General features: G+C 40.8%; 1 long non-coding RNA gene across 1 annotated transcript; it reads left to right on the top strand.

Annotated features, from left to right (window-relative positions):
* The first annotated feature begins 1727 nt into the window (after positions 1-1727).
* LOC111857305 (uncharacterized) lies at positions 1728-7831 on the top strand. The gene is made up of 2 exons (XR_011990096.1): positions 1728-5475; positions 5602-7831. It is a non-coding gene; the product is annotated as an uncharacterized lncRNA (long non-coding RNA).
* Positions 7832-9134: the final 1303 nt, after the last annotated feature.

The following is a 9134-nucleotide window of genomic DNA, read 5'->3' as shown; positions in this document are numbered from 1 at the left end:
CTGCGCACATAGTGACATTCCCTCCACGCTGACTAGGGACTTTATTTGCAAAAGGACATTACTGCAAGATATACAAACAGAAAAAGCACCGGAATTATAATATAAAAAAACAAAGTAATCTTCTATTCTGCCCGGTCTTCTGCATTTGGCCACATGTTCTCATCCACATCACACCTGATATCTTCTCTGGCAAGGCATCGTGGGAAGAATCTTTTGGCATGCCTTATCCACCCCTGGCAGTGTTCAGCTGTGATGTCTTGGCATGCAGCATCCATTGCATCCAGGAGGGACATTTGGTCATGTGGACGATGGTCAAAAACCTTCCATCTCCAGGCTGAGAAAAACTCCTCAATGGGGTTGAGGAAAGGGGAGTAAGGGGTAAGGAAATGGGACATCATCCTTGAATGGGCGTCAAACCAGGCTGTGACTGCACGGGAATGGTGGAATGCCACATTGTCCCATGTGATAACATATATTGGCAAGTGGTCTCCCACCTGTCCCCTTTTTACCTCTGGCACCAGTCTTTCGTGCAGGTCTTCTAAAAACAGGAGAAGGCGGTCGGTGTTGTAGGGGCCAATCTGACATTTATGCAGGAGTGCACCGTTGTTGGAGATTGCGGCGCACATGGTGATATTGGCTCTTCTCTGGCCCGGCACGGTAACTGTGGCCCTTTGGCCTATTATGTTTCTCCCACGGCGACGCCTTTTCGCCAAGTTGAAGCCAGCCTCGTCAACATAGATAATTTCATGTGGGACTTGATTGGCCTCCAACTCCATGACTCTCTGAAAGTAATTACACACAGTGTATGTAAATGCTGTGCTGTACTGTATATCTACTGTATGTACTAATGCATTCCAGGTTTATAGAGTAGTTTACTGCAAAACACACTGTGTATAGTACAGTAATGACTGTATTGCATAACCTTACCTGGACATATTGGTGACGGAGTTCTTTGATGCGCTCACTGTTCCTTTCAAAAGGAACTTTGTATAGTTCTCATTGGCAATGGAATAAAATACAGGGAATATATTTGTGTTTCAATTCACAATATAAACAGCTGTTCACTTTGACTTTAGCTTATATAAGTTATGTTTAGAACATGATGTTATCTGTTCTGACATACAGTGTTAAAGCATTTGTAAATTTGACTGTAAAATTACATTGTTTTGGTCTTGGTTGAGCTTGTGTGTAAAAGAAGTTCAAGCATTTTAAATTGGTGTTAACTGTATGCATTTTGTATCAAAGCAACAAGAAATGTGTTAATTGTATAGCCTACAAAGACGGATGTTGTGCTAACCGTGTTAAGAGTTTAGGAAACTTGTTAAATGTTTTGAAAAAACTGTCATAGCGATTGTAAAAAACTGTAAACTCTGCTGACTTAAGTTAACATTATTGAATGCTAGTGCTTTCTAAATGACCACATGGTGTAAGCACTGAAAAATGTAGGGATTTCTGTGTAGAGTTTTGCAGTAACAGTTCACCAAATTTGACTCATGTGTTAAAGCAGGGGAATAGTGTTTATAGTTCAGGGAAATGGGTGTGCTTTTTGAAAAATAGCATTATGGTTTTGAAATTTTAGTTCAAAAGATTGGTTATAGTGTTTTAGCAATCGAGAAAAACTGTAATAAAAAAATAAAATAAAAACTGTTTTATGTAAATGCGTCTTGAATTGACACGAAGAAGCAATGATCAAATAGTTCTCTAAAACAGGTGAATCTCGGGAACCTATAATTGGCATGCCTATATAAAAAAAGAGCAAAACACAGATTTACAATTTTTGAAAATGGATGAACAACCAGGACGTGGTCAACAGCCAGGAACAAGTATGCATGCTGGAAGGGTAAGGAGGCAAAATAGAGGAAGAAGAAGAGGAAGAAGAGGCCAGAGACAGACATATTTCTGATGACATTAGAGCCACTATTGTGGACCATGTTGTCAATCGTGGCCTTACAATGGCTGAGGCGGGTCGGAGGGTGCAGCCAAATATTGGGAGAACAACGGTTTCTTCAATTATTCAAACATTTCGTCGAGCGAAAATCAAAAGACAATTCCCATAGCAGTGAATTGGTTTGAAAATCGTACTGTCTGACACGAAAAAAAGCGCAATTTGTGTCAGTGGGCATGAATCAAATAGATGAAATAACGTGAATATTGAACATAATGCCGTGATACTGCGTTGGTAAATTTGTGCTGTTGAATTTCATAGATCCCATATAGAAGAAATTCAGCCTTTTGCATTGTGGATTACTGTAAACCAAACCATATTTTATATCAGGAAATCCTGAAACCATGCAATGTCATTCTGACAACATGACTTAACATTTTGACTTCACCGTATATAAACAATGACAAAAGGACTTGTCGTTCTGATGGTGATGACATTTTCATTGACACAAAAACTTACTTTTGAGGGAGTACCTAAGGATTTTGAGTAAAGTACATGCTTTTGCAAGAAATCCAATGTGTTGTGCTGTTTGTACTAATTGTTTTGAGAATGCACTAACTGTTATGCAAATATTAAGACTGATTCGAGAAATGCTCCAAAGCAACCGAGAAAAACTGTAACAGCAGACGCCTTTAGAGGCTGGATAAGACATTCTAGGAGGTTCTTTCCATGCTGCATTGCAAGGGCTGATATCCGTTGTGATGTAGATGAGAACATGTGGCCAGACAGACAGGAACGTCTGGATGTGCCAGAATGATTTACGTATGTTCAGTTACAATATGTACTGTTATATTGTTCACATTTGTGCACAGCTCTACCAAAAGGGTGTTTCTTATGTTTATTCTACATAAGTGACTGTAGAGTATTTTTCTTTTGCACAATGTTGTAGAATTACAAACAGCCTACACAGTAAAAATGTGAAACATACGTATTCAGTGTCTTGTACACACTTACTTCCCTAACTACAGGAATGTCTAACTTTACTGTAGATTTTACTGTAAATGGCTGTACAAAAAGTGTATAGTGCTGTCTTGAGCATTTTCAGGTAGTCTCACCGAGTTCTGACCTTTTTTTCCATTGGAAAACTGAATACTGTAAACTGTCATAATGAAAACATGACAAAGCCATTTGACTATCTTGTTCATAAAGATGGTGTCAAGACTTCTCATTTTGATGACACTGGCAGTTTCATTGACATGAATACTTGCTTTTGAGGAATGGATTATCGATTTTGAGCAAGTGACCTGCTTTTGCAGGTTATCCACTAGGTTTTGCAGTTTGCACTAATTGTTTTGAGAAATACTGTACACCAACTGCTGTACAAATGTTAATAGTGATGTGAGAAAAGTACCAAAGCGACTGAGAAAAACTGTAAGTACAAATTCCAACCTTTCTAGCAATATATGACTTACCCTGGGGCCTCATTTCTACATGCCAATTCTGTGGACTTTTAGATTATGCAGGGCAGCTTCCCTATTGTTACAGTGTATAGGACAAAATGGATGATTACAAATCCTGCCCCAAACACTTTTAAATGTTTTCGTAAAATACAAATTTAGCCTTTTCCACTACTATATGCCAAGCCTGGGGGACTTTTTTCTACATGCTACTTCCATGTTTAAATGTAACAGATTTGCTTTGCAATTTTATTTTTCTTTCTTGTATTAATTTTGATATAATGGTTTGTATAGTGCCAACCAATGTGACGTTTCTATAATAGTGTAGATATTTCACATGAGTGTTTGCAAGGTGTACAGTAGCCTTACTTATATGAGAAAATGAACCCAGACAACACGAAGATATACAGTATACGTTTCATAGGAATAGTACACTTGTATGATCTATCAGTTTCCTTTGTGAAATACTTTGCGAATTCCATCTCGGCCAATTTGTGTAACAGTCTTGATAATTGTAAAGATGCATTCTGGGTACATTTGGGCATGCCTCAGAGTCGTAGTGTGAGCGGTATCGGAGCGAAATTGGAGCAAGACAGAGCGATCGCTGCAGCCTTAACTACAAAACTGCTCCGCGCTCTGACCAAATTCCGCCCGCTCCGCTCCACTCTGCTCACATGCTCTGGCTCGGACCTCGAGGACCGTGATTTGAATAACCCTGCGTTACAGTGTGCAGTGAGTGTTGTTTTTATAGTGTTAATATTTATTAACTCTTATAGTGTTCAATTTACACCATTGGCTGTTAAGTCAATGAATCTCCAACTCCACCTATCTGCCCCATTTTAATATGCGCACAGAAAGTTATGAGGATCAGAAAAGCCATTCCAGATTTACCCACCATCATGAGAAAGACTGACTAAAAAGGACCTTACAGCTTTTTCTTGTTTTATATTGAAGTTTTGATGGTTTATTTCTGACTGATCTGAATGGCTAGTGAGCTGTGGTCCTGGTGGTTTTTTTTCTCTAGTATGTGGTTTTATGGCATGTTGATATCAAGTCAGAGAAAAACTTTTGGAGACGTACAGGACACATCACCGGAGTGGTATATATTTTACAATTTTTTGCGATTGCTTACACACTAAAATTAAAATTTTTCCACAATTACCAAAACCAAACAGTCAAGGAGCAAAACACCAGCCCAGATCTGCACAACTATAAGCACATTAACAGCTTCACACTTTTTGCAAAATATTACACACAGTGATTTGCAAAACACTAAACACACTTATATACCTTTGACACTGAAATCGATCATAATGTTACTTCCTTGCAATATCAAAGCAAAGGCTTTCAAATGAACACACCCATGAACCAATTAGTTAAACACAGCCACCAGGTGTGCACACACACAGGTGAATAATTATAGACACACCAATCAGGTTAACAAACACTATAAAAAGGCAATAGGTCACTGTCTTCAACAAAAATGGACGGTGTGAGAGGAAGAAGGAGAGTGTGGGTGAGAGGAGGAATCCAGAGAGAACAAGGTGGAGGAAGAGGAAGACCTGGAGGAGGAGTAGGACGTGAACCAAGAAGAAGACAACCAAATTTGTCAAATGAAATTCGTGCTACACTTGTGGACCATGTAATAAATCACGGACTAACTCTTAGAGAGGCTGGACTGAGAGTGCAGCCCAACCTAAGCAGGTACACGGTGGCATCAGTAATTCGGACATTTCGTCAAGAGCACAGGTGAGAAACGTATCTTCTGTCATCAGACAATCCATAGCTTACTACATATACTATCTATATCAACAGTTTATAGTTAGCAACAATTTTGTTTCGGCCCACCGGATTGAACGTCGAGAACACCAAGGAGGGAGGGGTTGCATTTTTACACAGGAGCAGGAGAGAGAGATCATAAACCTTGTTTTGGCCAATAATGCAATCAAACTTAGAGAAATTCAAACCCATATTGTCAATGATCACACGGTTTTCAATAATGTCCAACGAGTCTCTCTGTCAACAATAGCCCGTATCCTTAAAAAACATCAAGTCCAGATGAAACAACTGTATAGAGTTCCATTTGAGAGAAATGCAGATAGGGTGAAAGTCCTGCGGCGTGAATATGCGGAGGTAAGTTTTGTTTATTGACTGTAGTATGGTGCAGTGCACACATAACGTTTTGGAACTGGACATGCAATTTACCTGCATAGCAGATTTACAGTCTACTGATCTACACAATGTGATTTTTTATTTCAGAGAGTTTTGAAAATGGATGCGGATGAAGTCCAGCATGAATTTATATACATTGATGAGGCTGGATTTAACCTAAGTACAGTGAGAAGAAGAGGAAGAAATATCATTGGGCACAGGGCTATTGTCAATGTACCAGGGCAACGTGGGGTAATATTACCCTTTGTGCAGCCATATCACAGAATGGGGTCCTCCATCGTCATGCCAACTTAGGTCCTTACAACACTGACCTCATTTTTATATTTCTGAACAGATTACACCACATTATCACAGCTGCAAACCAAAGGAACCAGATGAGATACATTGTCGTCTGGGACAATGTATTTTTTCATCGTTCTGCTGAGGTCCAAAACTGGTTTCAACAAAAACTGGAATTTACAGTTCTACACCTTCCACCATACTCCCCCTTCCTAAACCCCATTGAGGAGTTCTTCTCAGCATGGCGGTGGAAGGTGTATGATCTCCGGCCGTATGTCCAGATGCTGCTCATCCAAGCTATGGAGGAAGCCTGTGACGAAATTGATGTAACATCAGTACAGGGATGGATTCGTCACTCCAGAAGATTTTTCCCACGTTGCCTTGCTAAGGATAACATAGCCTGTGATGTTGATGAGGCCCTGTGGCCAGACCCAGCTAGGCGAAGAGATGCAGATCATGTTTAGTGTGATCTTTCTTTTCTGGGCTTATGTATTTACAAAAACTGTGGCATGAAGATAAATAAATAATTCCATTGGTCTTCACAACCAGTGTCATGTAATGTTTACAAATCTATTTTTACACTTTCTCTGTGTAAATGTTACAAGTATTTTAAGATAAGCACAGGAGTGTTTAACTGAATCAAACAGAATCAGACCATATGATGGATTTGTGGGATGTTTTGACAAGAAAATAGGGTTTTTGTAAGAAATTGTAGAGTTTTGACTACAGTGTTCCATTTTGCTAGTAATCTTAGGTGTTGTGCTAATTGTGTGAAGTGTTTTAATAATTGTGTGAAATGTTATGAAAAACCAGGCCCCGTTTTCAAAATTGTGCTTAAGCAATTGAAAAAAACTGTAATAGGGTGGGGGCGTGTTTTACTGCCAGTCCTGCCATTTGATGATTAACATATGCAGAAAGGTGCTAGGACAGTTGTGATACCCTTTTTGGTGTATCGCCCACTCCCCTGTAGACCAATGGTGCTGGATGTATATTTGCATAGCATGACACTACTGTTTTTTACTTAACAGATTTTTTTTTTTTAAATCCACCACGATTGTGATGAATAGGGCAGGAGAGCAAGAATCACAGAAATAGCCAGTGTGGAGGTGAGATGGTTTAGCTTGAGTAGACACTAGTGGGGAAGAAAATGCTATGGAAAGTGAAGTATTTTGTTTTTTCCTCCAGTGTAGGCAGATCATATGTACCTCTATAGGTCAGGAGTTATAGGGAGACACATAGGTAGGAACTACACTACTCAGACCAATTACTATATATCAACACAGACTGCCCAGAAATACTAATAGTGAAATGTGGTGAAGACTAATATCAGTGCCATACCATCCTCAATCGTGGTGGGTTTCCTAAAAATTAAGTTTAATGAAAATCTGAATATTAAATGGGCAGAATGATCTCAAGTTTTGGTCTACCACCCATTATATCTGCTTTAGTGGAAACGTTCTTTCTTACTCTGATTGAAGAAACTTATCGCATTCATGCTTAAATAAAAACATTTAAAACTTACATAAGTACAGTTCTTTGGTTATCAGTAGCTGAACTGAAATAAAACTTGCCTAAAAAGAGAAAAGACTATGTTGGTCTGACTCTTTCTTATTATGGTGGGTTAGTAAAACACAGCAGCTGAATGCCCAAATGAGTTCAAATGAGAGTACACCCATATTGTACTTGTGTGCCACCCATATGGGCTTGCAATTTGGGAAGAGGTGGAGACACATTGACTTAATGCTCTATGTTGTAAATTGAATTAAGTTCAGAGTTAATAGTTAATAAAGATTAACACTGTAAAAACAACACTCAAGGCACACTGTAAATTGTTAAAGGTAACACTGAATGGTGTGGACTCATATAAACACCATGCAGTGTTAATAATAATCATCATCACTTTATTAATCCCAATGGGGAAATGGTCTTTTTTACACCTCCCTCAACTTGCTCTTTGTAAGCCAGCTGTATGTTCACATTGGCACATTTGCTGTGTATATATAATGTGTTATGAATAATAAATTGTTTTCAATTTGAATATTTGTACATGTAATGTTTTATTAAGCTTTAGAAAGCCTTGCTGGATATAACATAATTTCAATATTACTTAATTAATCAAGGGGCAGCGTGTGGCTCAGTTTGCATGTCTATAATCACAAGGTTGCCAATTCAAACCCAGTCTCAGCACACCTGGGGGTCCTTAAGCAAGGTCTTTGAGCAAGGCCCAACCCCCAGCTGATTAAATTGTTTAAAGTATCAATTATTGTTATTCACTTGTGAAACAATTATAACCCAATATTGATTCAACAAACACTAATTCAACATTAAATCAATGGATGAAGAGGTTGCCAAACAAGTGTTGAAACAACGTTGAATCCTTATCAAAATGGTTGATTTTTCAATGTTGGATAGATGACCTTTTCAATGGGCAAGATCAATGATAAATCAACATTGAAGATCAACGTTGTTTCAACCTCGCCCGGACTAGGGTCACCGGGGCCCCACCCTGGAGCCAGGCCTGGGGGAGGGGCCCGTTGGCGAGCGCCTGGTGGCCGGGCCTTGGCCCGTGGGGCCCGGCCGGGCACAGCCCGAAAGAGGCACGCGGGACTGTCCCCAGGTGGGCCCACCACCCACAAGGGGAATGTCAGGGGTTCGGTGCATTGTGGATCGGGTGGCGGCCAAGGGAGGCCCTGGCGGTCCGATCCCCGGCTGACAAAACTGGCTTTCGGGACATGGAATGTCACCTCTCTGGTGGGGAAGGAGCCTGAGCTTGTGCGTGAGGTTGGGAGGTATCGACTAGATATAGTCGGGCTCACCTCAACGCATAGCTTGGGTTCTGGAACCAATCTCCTGGAGAGGGGCTGGACGCTCTTTTACTCTGGAGTTGCGGCGGGTGAGCGACGCCGGGCTGGGGTGGGGCTATTGGTGGCCCCACAGCTTGGTGCACTAACACCGGAGTTTACCCCGGTGAACGAGAGGGCTGTTTCCCTGCGCCTTCGGGTCGGGGATAGGTCTCTGACTGTCATCTGCGCTTATGCGCCGAATGTCAGTTCGGAGTACCCGGCCTTCTTGGATTCCCTTAGCGGTATGCTATTTGGCGTGCCGCGGGGGGATTCCATCGTTTTGCTGGGGGACTTCAATGCTCACGTGGGCAATGACAGTGTGACCTGGAAGGGGGTGATTGGGAGGAACGGCCTCCCTGATCTGAATCCGAGTGGTGTTCTGTTGTTGGACTTCTGTGCAATGCATGGTTTGTCCATAACGAACACCATGTTCGAGCATAAGGGTGTCCATAAGTGGACATGGTACGAACATGCCCGGGGCTACAGGTCGATGATCGA

This window comes from Paramormyrops kingsleyae, chromosome 4 (genome assembly GCF_048594095.1).
Source record: "Paramormyrops kingsleyae isolate MSU_618 chromosome 4, PKINGS_0.4, whole genome shotgun sequence".
NCBI classification, from domain to species: domain Eukaryota; kingdom Metazoa; phylum Chordata; class Actinopteri; order Osteoglossiformes; family Mormyridae; genus Paramormyrops; species Paramormyrops kingsleyae.
Note: the sequence above shows the minus strand (reverse complement) of the source record. Positions and strands in the feature narration are given on the sequence as shown.